Source organism: Canis lupus, chromosome 9 (genome assembly GCF_003254725.2).
Source record: "Canis lupus dingo isolate Sandy chromosome 9, ASM325472v2, whole genome shotgun sequence".
Taxonomy (NCBI): Eukaryota; Metazoa; Chordata; class Mammalia; order Carnivora; family Canidae; genus Canis; species Canis lupus.
Genome location: NC_064251.1, coordinates 32,594,817 through 32,608,937, shown reverse-complemented (window position 1 = coordinate 32,608,937; position 14,121 = coordinate 32,594,817).

The following is a 14,121-nucleotide window of genomic DNA, read 5'->3' as shown; positions in this document are numbered from 1 at the left end:
TACTGGGTTGAATAGTAACCCCCAAAAGATATAGACATGTCCTGATCCCCAGGACCTGTGAATAGGACCACATTTGGAGAAGGAATCTTTGCATAAGTAATTGGGTTGAGGATCTCAAGATGAGATCATTCTGGATTATCTGAGTGGGGCCTAAGTCCAATGACAAGTGTCCTTATGAGAGACACACCCACAGAACAGGAAAAGGACACAGGATAATGAGGCAGGGAACAGAGCTCTCAGCCAGGGCCACAAACAGAGGAATCCCGTGGCCACCATAAGGTGGAAGAGACAAATAAGGATTCTCCCTTAGTGCCTTTGGAAGGAGGATGACCCTGCTGACCCCTTGCCTTTAGATTTCAGGCCTCCAGAACTGTTAAAATTTTTTTTTTTTCTGTTGTTTTAAGCCACCAAGTTGTGGTAATTTGTTACGTTAGTCCTAGGAAATGAATACAGGGCATAGGCTAGTAATTTTATTCTGGAAACCCATAGTTGGAAACCAGCTTATTCGAGCTTTTGGAGGCCTTTCATTCATTCTTTCACTTCCTCCACAAACACACAATTCAGGGCCACTGTGTGCTGGGCACTGTTCTTGGTGCTGAGTAAAGCAAAGCAAGCAAGACTCAGCCCAGCGCCCGTGCGCACAGGGAGCTTGCAGATGCAGGCAAAGCAGGAACCACCCCATGGAGTGAGAAGGCCCTCGGAGGTGTGCACTGTGAGAGCACAAAGCCAGGCAGGCTGTGTTTTCACAGTTAGATGAGCCGAGCTGTTTGCTAAAGCAGTGCCACATGCCCCAAACCATGGATGTCCTCAAAACCAGGGAAAATCTGCTTCCACAGAAAGCGCTTCTGCAGGGTGAGCTAGGATTTCTCTACACTAACCTTAGGCTCACTTAAAAAAAGAAAGGGCTGTGGCTCATAATTTATGGGGGCCCATGGGGAAGAAAACAAAAGGGCCCTTTCTTGAGTAGGCTGGTATGGGTGTGCAGAGTTTTCTATGACGCTGCCTTCTGAATCCTTTTGAGCTGGAGATGGTAAGTGTTGGTAGTGGATGGGTGGGGAGAGCCTGGTGGAGTGGAGGGAGAGAGCCAGAGAAAAGATGTCCCCACCAAAAAGAACTGGGCCTGAGCTGGATGTGTAGGCAGATTTCCCAAAGATGCTGTTTTATCTCAGACTTGTTTCAAATGCGGTCATTCATTTCTCCATTTATGGGATGCTGATTTACTCTTGTGAGATGAACAAGATAATTCTGGGCTGGCGGTCAAGGTGGAATGGTATATGAAGGCAAGAAGACTCTCAGGAGGTGATTAGTCATATGGAGGACGATGACACAGACCTTGACTCTGGGGAGCAGGTTGAGGCAGGGGTGGTCAGGCCACAGTGTGAACCATGTAGACAGACATGGTAATGCTGTATAGGTAGTTAGAAAAAGGGGTCAGTGAGTGTGTAGTCAGGAAAGTCTTTCTGAAGAATAAGTGGCTTTAGGTGTGTATTGAAAGATGGGTAGGATTTAGCTAGATGAGAGCAAAGAGAGGCTGGGTAGGTCTCCCAGTTTCTCTCACTCTCTTCCGCATGCCCGAGTTGGAAGAGGATAACATGCCCAAATGTCTACCATCCAGGATTGGCCTCTGGCAAAGAGGGAAAACTTGCATAGTTGGTATAATTAATTCTGGGAAACAAAACAAAACTTTGGACACAAAAAAAGATATGTAGGGCAGCCTCGGTGGCGCAGCGGTTTAGTGCCGCCTGCAGCCCAGGGTGTGATCCTGGAGACCCGGGATCCAGTCCCACATCCGGCTTTCTGCATGGAGCCTGCTTCTCCCTCTGCCTGTGTCTCTGCCTCTCTCTCGCTCTCTCTGAATTAATAAATAAATCTTAAGAAGAAAAGAAATAGATATGTAATTAAAAAAAGGATTTTATTTATCCATTCATGAGAGATACAGAGAGAGAGGCAGAGACACAGGCAGAGCGAGAAGCAGATTCCCTGTGGGTAGCCCCATGCGGGACCCGATCCCAGAATGCTGGGATCATGACCTGAGCCAAAGGCAGACACTCAACCACTGAGCCACCCAGGTGCCCTAATTTTTTTATGTAGAACATGTAATTTGTAGCCAGATTGTAGAAACCTTGAGTATCTGTTAGGGTGTTTGTATATAATCCTAAAGGCAATAGGGAACTAGTGCTGTGTTTGTTTTTTTTTCCCTTAAGGAGATAAAAATCTATTTTCCATCTTAGAAGTAATGGTACTTATTATAGGAAGTAGAAAGATTATGGAAAAGAAGAAAAATAAATTACCTGTAATCTCCCCTTAAAGAACAGATTACTGTCAATATTTCTTCTTGCATGTAATTTTTACAATTGTTGTGGAAGAGAAAAATCACAAAAATACTATTTTATATCCTGCTTTTTAATCTTGCCATTGCAACACAGGCATTTCCTGATGTCATTTTGTGCTTCAAGAACATAATTTTTAATGCTCACATCTAGGAGAGGTACATTAATTTACTTAATCTTTCCCCTATGGTTGAATATTTGATTTACTATCATTTTTCATTATTATAAATCATGCTGGGATGAGCTTCTTCATGTAATAATCTTCTTCCATATTTATGATTATTTCCTTTGGCTAGATCCCTAGATGGGGAATCACTGAATCAAAGGGCATGAACATCTTTAAGCTTCTTTGAACGTTCTGCCAAATTGCTTCCTTGGGGGTTGTTGAGCTTTGGAAGTACATGATGAAAGATGAGTCTCATAGGCGAGGACAAGCAGGGCCAGGCCAGAGAGAAAGAGCATTCCAAACATTCTAGCAGGAAGAGACATTCCAGAGTCACCGAAGCTGCAACCCTGGTGATATGCTGTCCTGATATGAAAGCATTACTGGTGGCCCTGCCATTTTTAGAAAGCCAGTTTTGAATTCTTCCCTATAAGGGCAATAGTGCTCTAGACATGCTGATCCTTTTTTCTGTTCCTAGAGCATACCACACTCACTTCTACCACAGGGCCTTTGCATCTGCTATGTTCTTCTACTGGGAATGCTTTCCCTCAGAAGTTGTCATGACTGGTGCCTTCTTATTTGTCTCAGTTCAAATATCAAATGCTCAGAGAGGTCATCTCTGATGACCTGCCCTAAAGAAGTCAAACATCCTCTGCTTTCAGCCACTTTTATCAAGATGATGTTATTCATAGCACTTATTATTCCTGCCCACAATGTTCAATAGATATTTGTAGAATGACTGAATGAAGTAATTCACTCATTCATTTAACCTACTCATATTTTCTGAGGGCCCTTTAAAATATTCCCATTGTACTTAAGATAAAGAACAAAATATTTAACGTAACCTATAGTAGGGCTTCCAGAATTTGTATCTACTCAATCTCTCCTGTCTTATGTCAATTCACATCATGCCTTAGTCTCTGCATTTCAGCCATACTCCCTTTCTTTAGGTACTTAAACGTGCCATACTTCTTACTGCCACAGGGCATTTGCACGTACTGTTTCCTCAGCTCAGGAAGTCAGGCAAACTTCTTTATCTCATCAACTTCTCCTCCTCTCTCAGCTCTTAGATCAATGGCACTTCCTTGGAAACTTTTCCTGACCCCTTGTACTAGGTCAGGTTCTTCAATTACGTACTGTGTGTGGGACCAAGTCTCCAAAGATGGTCCCCAATGAACCACACCTCCTAGCATTTTCTTTCTTTCTTTCTTTCTTTCTTTCTTTCTTTCTTTCTTTCTTTCTTTCTTTCTTTCTTTCTTTCTTTCTTTCTTCTTTTTCTTTCTTTCTTTCTCTCTTTCTTGTTTTCTCTCTTTGAATCTACTCTGGCCCCATGACTCACTTTTCCATAAATGGAATGTGGCGGAAGTAACGTACAGTTTCTGAGGCTACATCATAAGAAACCTTGTGTCTTCCATCTTGGCCTCTTGAATTACTTGCTTTGAAGACACTACTCTTTCTCAGAATCCAGGCTATGCTGTGAGCCGCCCAGGCTACACAGAAAGGCAGTGGGTAGGTGCTCTTGTCATAAGGCCACACTGACCGTCATCATCAGCTGACAATCACATGAATGAGTTACCTTGGATGTCTAGCCCAGTTGAGACTTCATGTGACTCCACCTAGGTATGGTATGATAGCATTCAAATCAGAACTCCTTCACTGAGTCCAGTCAGGCCACAGAACTATGAAACATAAAAATAAATGTTTGTGTTAAGCTCTCAAGTTTTGGGTTGTTTGTTACACAGCAACAGATAACTGAAACATAATTCTATCATTATATTCCTTTTGGCATGTCATTCCTCTCCTTCATTGTACTCATCATAGCTGTGATTGCATTTCTTGCCTGAATCATTACTTAATTAATGATTCTCAGGCATCTGGGTGGCTCAGTGATTGAGCGTGTGCCTTCGGCTCAGAGTGTGATCCGGGGGTCCTGGGATCGAGTCCCACATCGGGCTCCCTTCAGGCGGCTTGCTTCTTCCTCTGCCTGTGTCTCTGCCTCTCTCTCATGAATAAATAAATAAAATCTTTTTAAAAAATAATGATTCTTTTCCTTAGTAACTGTCTATAAGCTTTATGAGGGCAAAAACCATCTTGACCATGTCTTTTTTTTTTTTTTTTTACCATGTCTTTTTTTGTATGTTTGTTTTATCTTTTTTGGATCACCATTGTAGTGGACAATTGGTACTTCATGGCCACAAAAAAAAAAAAAATATTGGGGGAAACAGCCATGGTGCGAGGTTTGCAGGTTTGCCTCTTGACAAGAAAGCTGGAAAGTCAAATACTCCCTGTCTCTTTCTGACAGCTAGGGCACAGTAGTGCCCTCAGTCCAGCCAATTGGATACTCCTGCCTGGGTCTTTGAATCTGCAGCTAATAACTCGGGGCAGCAGGGAGGGCTTAGAATTCATCCAAGTGGCTCTGTTAGGAGCATTTAGTGTCCAGTGGTGGCAGCCTGGACTCCCTGACCAACTCTTCTCAGGTATAACTTAGACTCTGCTTTGGCTGCCCTGTTTCCCTTTGTTCCTGCTCATCCATTTTACAGGTTAGTTTTCCAAATTTGCTGGCAATTCTCTGAGCTATTTGATATCCCTTCAGAAATTTTATTTTGTGTAAGTTAGCTAGAATTGCTTTTTTGTTGGGTGCTACCAAAAATGTTGACCAGTTTACATTCTACCCAGGATGGTAACGAAGGCACAAACGGTATTTAGTAAGTACTAGTAAAGGAATGAATGAGTATGTGCCAGGGACCCAGGAGGACACCAGGGATTCCTGGATAAATAAATTAATTTAGGGGAGCTTATATTTTACTAAGTTATGTATAAGCAAATACAGTAATTAGAGGTGAGTGCTGCAAGAATGATAGGCACAAAATTATGGAAACTAACTATATCTAGAAGGGGGAGGAGATGGGGATCCCCTTGATTTATGTCACTGGCTGTAATTAGATAAACAGTAAATGTTTATTGATGGAATGGATGAATAAATAAACGTAATGTTGAGGCAACGTATACGAAAAAGCTCGTTAATTGTAGAGTACTACATAAATGGAAAGTATTATTCTTAGACTAACACTTGGTTTCTGTATTAGTTAGGGCTCTTTATGCTGTAAACATCGGAAAATCCAAGTCAAACTGGCTTCAATGAGAAGACAACTGATAGGCTTATAACGGAAAAGGCCAGGGAGTATAATAACTTCAGGGGTTCTAGTGTTATGATCAAGACATTCCCCTTGATCTCATCTGCATTAGTTTCATTTAGCTTCTGCCCACATGGTGGTTCCCAGACATTCAAGGCTTCCCTGTCTTAGGTTCATGTTCAGAAAAAACAAACATGAAACTCTTTCTGGTTCTTGAGGCATAACTCCTTGGTTTTGCAGTGATTTGACAGGCTTGGCCTAGCATGGCCGAAATGTCCCTCTTGGAATCAATCACTGATGGAAGGAAAGCTATATTCTGCTTGGACTGGCCAAGCCTACTTCATGGTCCTGTCCGTGGAATTGGGGTGGCAGCCAGCCCTCCTGCGACTACTTGTAGTTAGGACCATGGCATTGCATGCAGACTGCTTGGATTTGTGAATCTTGCTTCTAAGCCAGTTAAGAGAAAAGTACATATTTATCTCTATCTTAGATGACCCATCTCTGAAATGGGGATAGTATTAGTACCTCCATCACAGAGTTCACATAAGGATTAAAAAAGTTAAGTGTATGCAAAATGCTTAGACCAGTATCTGGCACATGGTGAGATTTTAAAGCATGTTTGTTGTCATTCTTCACTATTATTGCGAGAACCAAGAATAAGGAAGTGATGGCTCCCAAAGGAAATTCACAAAACTGTTACCAGAAGAGGGTATGAATGAATGCTTGAAAGGCAAAAGCAACAAACGTCCACTATACTTCATTCCCAAGTTCTAACCAACAAACCACTGGAGGTCAGTAGCCAGTAAGCTCTTGGATGAAGCCAGCTGGGATTCACAGCTTCTTGGTGGGGTCAGTCCTGCCCTCCTAGAAGAAGTTCCAGAGCACAATCATGCCCACCTGATTAACACCCCAGCAGGGCTGAATGTCTCCTTGGCAATTAGTCTCCTTTTTTCCAGGCTCCTTTCCAGGCTTCTTCACCTTTGGGACAGTCTTAGAAAATCCAACTTTGGCCAACCCAAGTGTGTATTACACCATTTCAAAATGTTGGAAGAGGAAGTCTGCTTGGTTAATGTATAATTTAGCCAAAAGAACTGGGACAAGTTGCATTTTGGTATGTTCTTCATTTTGCAAATGGATATTATTTTCATAATGGACAATAATGGCTCCTTCATAGTTATTCTGATCTGTCATATTAATGTGGATTTTGGTGCTTTAATAAGAATTGAATCTTTAGCATGCATCATGGTTGTTAGGCTGCGCAAACACTAAATTGCCAGCCCTCCTTCTTCTTGTGAATTGATATTTAGCTCTTATATCACTACTTTGGTGGGGTGAGCAAGAACATGAGTAATATGTCAACAAGCCCAAAGCTATGTCAATGGCCTGAAGTGACAAAGGACTGGTTTTATGTCCTTACAAAATTCCAGGTGCGGAAGCATAGTGTCCATATTGTCTAATTTGGTCTGAGTTCTTTGTGTCTCTATCATTCTTCATCAGTCTGGAAACAGACTGGAGAGGTAGGTGGCCCAGACTTCCAATTTTCCCCAGTTCAATTTGTTTCAAGATGAGGGTGTTCACATCATAAAATAACAGGGCAAGAAGAATTCCTGGAGAGCACTTCTGGCAGAGAGGTGGTTTTGAGCTAGGTTCTTGGAAAGAAAACTTAAACTCTTGAAAAATTTTCTTACAGGAGTGCTGGGAAATCTGTAGACCCTTCTGTGCTAGGAGTCTAACACCACCATTCGGGGACACCTGGGTGGTGGCTGTGACAGTCTATGGCCGTAAAGCTCCTGTGACACCCCCTTGTTTCAGCTCCAAACACAGCAAGATTCAAGGCTTCTTGATCTCTTTGTGCAGTATTCCTTTAGTTCTAGGCTCATGTCTGGAAGATTCCATCCGCTCCCCTGTCTCCTCAGCACCCAGATCTCCCTCCTCTTACTCTCCAATGGTTCATGTTTCCCCAAGTTCCATTTTACCTGACACATATCATCTCCTGCCTGTCTCATTGCCTCCCACCTGAGCCTTGTACTCCCTTAGGGCAACCCCTTACTTTATATATTTTGAGGCAGACCTAACACCAGATGTTACACAGCTTTGCTATACATTGTGTCAAGCTCTATACCACTTCTTGGTTTGCAATGTGTGGTTGCAGAGTGCTCCCCCTATCAAACCTGTCAGTGAACAGTCCTCAGTTGCTGCCCCGTGGGATAGCAGACAGAACATGGTTAGTGCGGGCAAAGAGACTTACGTTCCTATCTCAGCTGGACAATCTCCCTAGCTGTGCAATTGAGGCAAGTTACTTTAACTCCCTGAGCCTCAGCTTCCCTATCTGTAAAATGGGCACAACCACATATAATATGCTTTTTTAGCAAAAATTAAATGGGATCACATCAGTGGTACGCTTAGTGCACTGGGATGCCACAGACTCTCAGCACATCGCTGCTCTTGTTAGTTCAGAAATCATTCAGGCCGACAGGAGGTGGTTTGTCTTGCCTGTGGAGGACACTGGTGTCTCTTCTTCTTCCCCTTCTCTGAACGGCCTTGGACTCTGCCCTGTCTCCTCTTTTCCTTCCTTCTTTCTCAGCCCCCTTTTCAATCCCACCCACAACTCTGAGGGGATGGAAGAGGATAGAGTTGTTTATTTTGAGACTAAATTCAACATTGACCTTCAGAAAAAAACAACTCCTGCAATATGCTCTATTACCACATAAGCGCCACATTTAAACAAAGCCTTTTGGCCTGAACTGAAAATTACCGTCCCGCTGGGAGGCATAAACCGGAGGGGCTGCCCGTGTGAACGAGGGACGTGCAGCAGCTGGCAGGGCCGCGTCTGTGGGAAGAAGCCGGGCTCCTTGCTTCATGCACTGGTCTCGCTTGGAAACTTGCTCTCTGCTTTTCCTTCCACAGACAGGGAAAACAAGAGCAATTGGTTCAAATGGTGGAGGGCAAGAAAGCGACACCTCGAAAGGTTGAAATCTGTAAGAGCCCCATTCAGCTGCCAGCTGGAGAATGCTGTTGGGGCTTTGGAGGACAGAGTCTGAAGATGGTAGTGTGTGGATAAGACTGCAACAAACTTCCCACACCAAAAATAACGACAACCAACAATAGTGGAGCTGAGGAATTTCCCTTTGTCTGGGTAATAAATTTGATGCTGATAAAAGACATTTATTGAGCACTTATTATGTACTAGGCACAGAGCTAAGTGGGAGTTTTATACACATGAAATAATTTAATCCTCATAACCAACCTGTCTGCCTGTCTTTTCTTTTCTTTTTTTTTTTTTTAAGATTTTATTTATTTATTCATGAGAGACACAGAGAGAGAGGCAGAGACACAGGCAGAGGGAGAAGCAGGCTCGGGACTCAATCCCAGGATCCTGGGATTATGCCCTGAGCCAAAGGCAAACATCCAACCACTGAGCCACCCAGGCACCCTGCTTGCTTGCTTGTTTGCTTTTCTTTCTTTCTTCTTCTCTCCCACTCTTTTTCCCTTCTTTCCTCACCTTTCCTTCTTTCTTTCTGACTTAACACAATGAAGAAAAATTTTAATTGAGGTATAGATAACATATATTAGTTTTAGGTGTAACACACAGTGTTTTGACAATTCTCTACATGTACACCAGGGTAAGTGTAGTCGCCATACAACATGATTACAGTATTATTGACTATTTCCTGTGCTATACTTTTCATCCCTGTGACTTATGTATTTTACAACTGGAAGTTTGGATCTCTTAATCCCTTCCTGACCTTTTTTTTAAAAGAGCAGTTGTAGGTTCATAGCAAAATTGAGAGGAGGTACAGAGATTTCCCACATATGCTTTGCCCCAACACATACATAATCTCTCTATTATCAGTACCCTCTAGGTAGTATTTTTATCCTTATTTTCACAGATGGGGAAACTAAGGTACAGAGAAGTTCAGTAACTTACCTAAAGTCACACAGTTGGTGGTCTGAACCCCAACATCCTGGTTTGCAGACCTACACTCTTAATTCCCACCTTGTGCTGCCTCATTTTGTGTAAGATGCACTTAGCTGATAACTTCTGAACAAGCCTGTGTGGAACTGCGTGAGTGTCCCCAATGGGCCTGCCATGATGTTGGCCTCTTATTTGCTGCTGTCGCATCATCCCCTGACAGACTATAGGATCTTTGAGGATCTTTCCACTTCAGCATTCCCCATGGGCCTGCATGCTGTGCCTGGCACACAGAAGGAGCTCAATAAATACTTGTTGCGCTGAGAACAGGTAGATGTTACATTGGGTGGTGACTATAAAGGTGAAGTGGACATTCAGAGTAGATGGAGCACAGTGAGGGTACAGAGAGGCTGGAGGATGGTCTGTGGAAGAGGAAAGAAGTGAAGTAGATCTTGAAAATTTCAATAGAGAGAGGGCTGAAGAAAGGATGCTCAGAGTAGGAAAATCACACAGGCCAAGCACAGAGGTAGGAGGGAAAATAGTGTGGCAGGTACTTACAGGGAGATCTGGTCAACCAAAGAGAGCACTTGAACTTGGTACAGCTGACCATCATAACCTGGGCTGGTGGAGGTGCTGGAGTTGGTGGGGAGCATGAGCAAGGCAGTGCTTTTAAAAGCCCAGGGGCCAGTATGGCTCAGTGGTATGGTGCTTGGACTCTTGGGGTCAAAGCCCAATTCAACCATTTCCCAGATGTGGGACCTCGTGCCAGGCATAGGTACCTCACAGTGTACTGCAAAGATGAAATGAAATCACATGTGCATGGTGCCTAAAGTGTCTTACATTATTTATCTGAAGCCTTGAGGCAGAGGATAGAGTGACGTGGAGACAGACTGAGGAAAGGGTCAGTTAGAAGGCCATGCCAATCACAACAGCAACAATAATAAATTCTGATATTTGTGAAGTTCTGCGCTTAGGCTCCCCATCACATAACCACCTTGGGAGGTGCGTTATTGTCCTGAGATTGCACTCTGGCTTCCAGACCAGTGGACTCTGCCCCACCACATCCTGCTGACAGGGTTCAGGATGTGAACAAGTTAGGATTTTATTGGTGGAAACATACTTGAGTTGTAAATTGGGGGTGTCAGATAAATGTCTTAACTTTCTGGAGGCAAAAAAAAAAAAAAAAAAAAAAAAAAAAACCTTTCTGGAGGCCTTTTAACTCCTGTCTTTTGAGAAACACATAACCCTGACCCCCTCCTCCCGTCCTCAGAGATCCTGCCAAGGTCACTCACCCTTTCCCTACATAGAATGACCATCTTCTGTTTATTCCCACGAACCGTGTGTCATGCTTAACTTTCTGTAGTTTCTTTGATCTTTTGTTGTCATTTCCGAACAAATTTTTAATTTCTTAATTTCTTTACTAGAAGGTAAGCTTCACGAGACCAAGGGCTTTGTCTTATTCACCATTATATTCTCTTCACCTAGAATAGTGCCTGGCACATAGTAGGGGCTCAGGACACATTTGTGGATAATGAATAGAGTTCTTCAAACTACCCACATGTCCCTAGGGACTCTGATTTTCTGGCCATACCCAGAAAATGGTAGAAAGTATTATTATTATCACAGTAAACTTGCTCTCTTCCCTGTGGCCTCAGTTCAATAACTAGACTGTGCATTCTTTACACTCTGTGTCCTTTAGGATATTTCTTTCTTCTGAATTTTGCAAGTGGCATTGCATGGAGTAGGTGTTCGGTCAATGCCAAGAGATTGACTTGTTGATGTGTTGGTTTCTTTGTGCATGCATGTGTGTGCCTCACGCGTGCATGTGTGTGTGTGTGCGCGTGCAGGTGGACATGGGTGTGGTTTCCATACCAGCCTGCCTTCCGTGGAGCTGGAGGATGTTTGCTGAAGTTAGTCAGAGTGGCTGGGACTCAGGACTCTTGAGTTCTCTTCCTATGATTCATGGGCATTCTGGGGAAGTCTATGAAGTCCTTAAACTGTGGTGAAAGCTGATATTTAAAAAAAGAGGATGACTTCGTTCCTCGTTCCCTTTTGTACATTTTTCCACTAGCATACAAGCTCCTCCAGGAAATTTTGGATCTTCAACCATCTTTATAACAAGTCATTTTATTATTATATGTTCTCACTTTTTTTTTTTTTTTGCATAAGCTGTCTGCTAACTAGGTATTTGTTCATAATGTTTCACTGATTCTTTGGTTCATTCGTTGTTTTGACTCTCACATATACTCTGCTCCTACTGTGTGCCAGGCACTGCAGACACAAGACAGGCTTTTGCCCCTGCGCTTCTCTTGGAACACAGAGACTACCAAGGGCCTGGGAGCAGAGATCTGGTAGAGAGGTGTATGAGTGTGGGAGAGGGAGAAGGTCAGGGGTTCAGGGAAGATTTCCAGAGGCGGAACACTCTCTGAATGAGAGCTTACAAGGTGCCAGGAATCATGCTAAGCACGTTGCAGACATTATCTCATTCACTCCTCACTGATTTATGAAGTAAGTGCTATAATCCCTATTTTTGTGTGACCTCGTGAATTACTTCACTTCTCTAAGACTCAATTTCCTCATCTGTAAAATGGGATTTGTAAAACCTCAGAGACTTGTTGTGGGGATTACATGCTTAAAAACATATGTAAGGTACTAAGCAACATGTTAAGTTGGGGTTACTTAGTGGGCTTCTAAATGTTACCTATGGCTATCATCACAACAAGATTAAGCCAGAGAGAATGAATGACTTGCCCAGGTTCACAGAGAGTATCAGAAATAGGATTTGGATGCTGTGTTCATGGGGACAGGCTATACCACCTACTATATCTGCTTGGGAATTTGGAATGGGTTTGGAGAGTTTTTCCTGGGTGGAAGGGTGTATCACTGAAAGAGTTTCAGCAGAGGGTGGCTACCTCATAGTTCCTACTCTGTAACCCCATTACTTACCTGGACAACCTCTAGAATAGACATGACCACCACCTTCCTTGGTTTCCAAATATAGTAGCTCTTGTTCTAAAGTCTTCCCTTTCTTATGAATTATCAGGGAATTACTTAGAATGGAAACTATGAAGCTAGTAGAGGACCGAGGATTCTCACTATGGAGCTGCTGGGTGGCCAATAACAGAGAAAAGTCATTCCCATAGGAGGAGTGATGGAGGAAAAGAAAAGAAAAAGGAGAAAAGAAAAAAAATATAAATCCATTTCTGGCTCTGGCCCTGCTGACTGAAATAATTTTTATCCTCTATACAGAATCACTACTTGGCTCTTCTTGGAGCCACCTCCTGGGGCAGTTGTAAGGAGCCCTGATAAAGATTTATGTGATTTGTTTGCTTTCCCCAAGCCTTTGAAGACCAACAGAGAAGGTAATGTTTATGGTTGGTTGATTAACCCTACAGCTCTCTGGGGTCTCCTTCTGCAACCCCTGGGCTGATTCTCAAGGCGAGAGGCAGCAGGCCATGGCTGCCCCATCTGGGGAACTGGCTGTCTAAGGGCCAGGGTTGGAGAGGATTTCAGACCCAGTAGTTCTGGAGGCTTTGCTTACCACAACAGGCGTCATCACAGCGGAACGCCCCCACCATCTTCGGAATAGAACCAATTCATCCCACAGGGAAATGAACTCTAGAAAATGAGTGTTAAGAGGAAAAAAGAGGTTGAGGGTGACGCTTGTAAGGTTGCATTGAGCAAGACATGAATAGATTTAGCTCTGAAATTGCTAATTCTGGTCAGGTGAAGGCAGGCTTGTCCAGCGTTCTTTGGTGAGAGGAACGTTATAGGAAGGCATGTATATATTTAAAAAGTAAACGAATCTTTCCTTTATTTTTTTTAACTCTAATATTTTCCTGGCACTGCTGGTTAGAATTACTTGTCTGGGTGTCCTGAACTCCATTCTGAGCCCCAGCTGAAAACCGTGGACAGCTGGCGGGAAGTAGACACCTTGGAGCTCTGAAATATTTGGTATGCCTTCCCGACCTTATTAAAAAACAAATCTGTTTTTTTCACATGTTCCTCCACATCCTAGGATAGCTACCGAAAGAACATTGGAAAAACATGTCTTTTTGGAGTTACGTTGGTCAACAATTCTGGGGAGGAGAAGGCTTCAGTGCTCTGCCTCCTACAGGAGATTGTGGGCTTATAGCCCCAAAGTTGCCATTTCTGTCCAAGAACCCAGGGACTAGCAGCAGGCCTCATTAGTCTCTTCTTCTGAGTGAGTGGCATTCATTTGAGACGTGAAGCTCAGAAATGTTTATCCATGTATTAATTCATTGGTTCATTCTTTTAGTCAACAAACTGGCCATGAGGTACTCAGTGATTGAATGTGCAAGTCATCTCTAAGACCCCAGCTGACCCATGACAGTCCTATTAAGGGTGGTCACCTCTCACTTTTAATGGCCAAGGAAACTGAGGCACAGTGCTGTTGAATAATTGGACCATACAGCATTTCTGATTCTTCTATTTCTCTGGGTTGCTTTTCCCAGAATCTAGAGTATGAGAATCATAAACATGGAAACCAGAAAGACCTGAGTTCCAGTTACATGTCTACTTATGTCAGGTGAGGCCTTGGGCCAGTTCATGCCTCAGTTT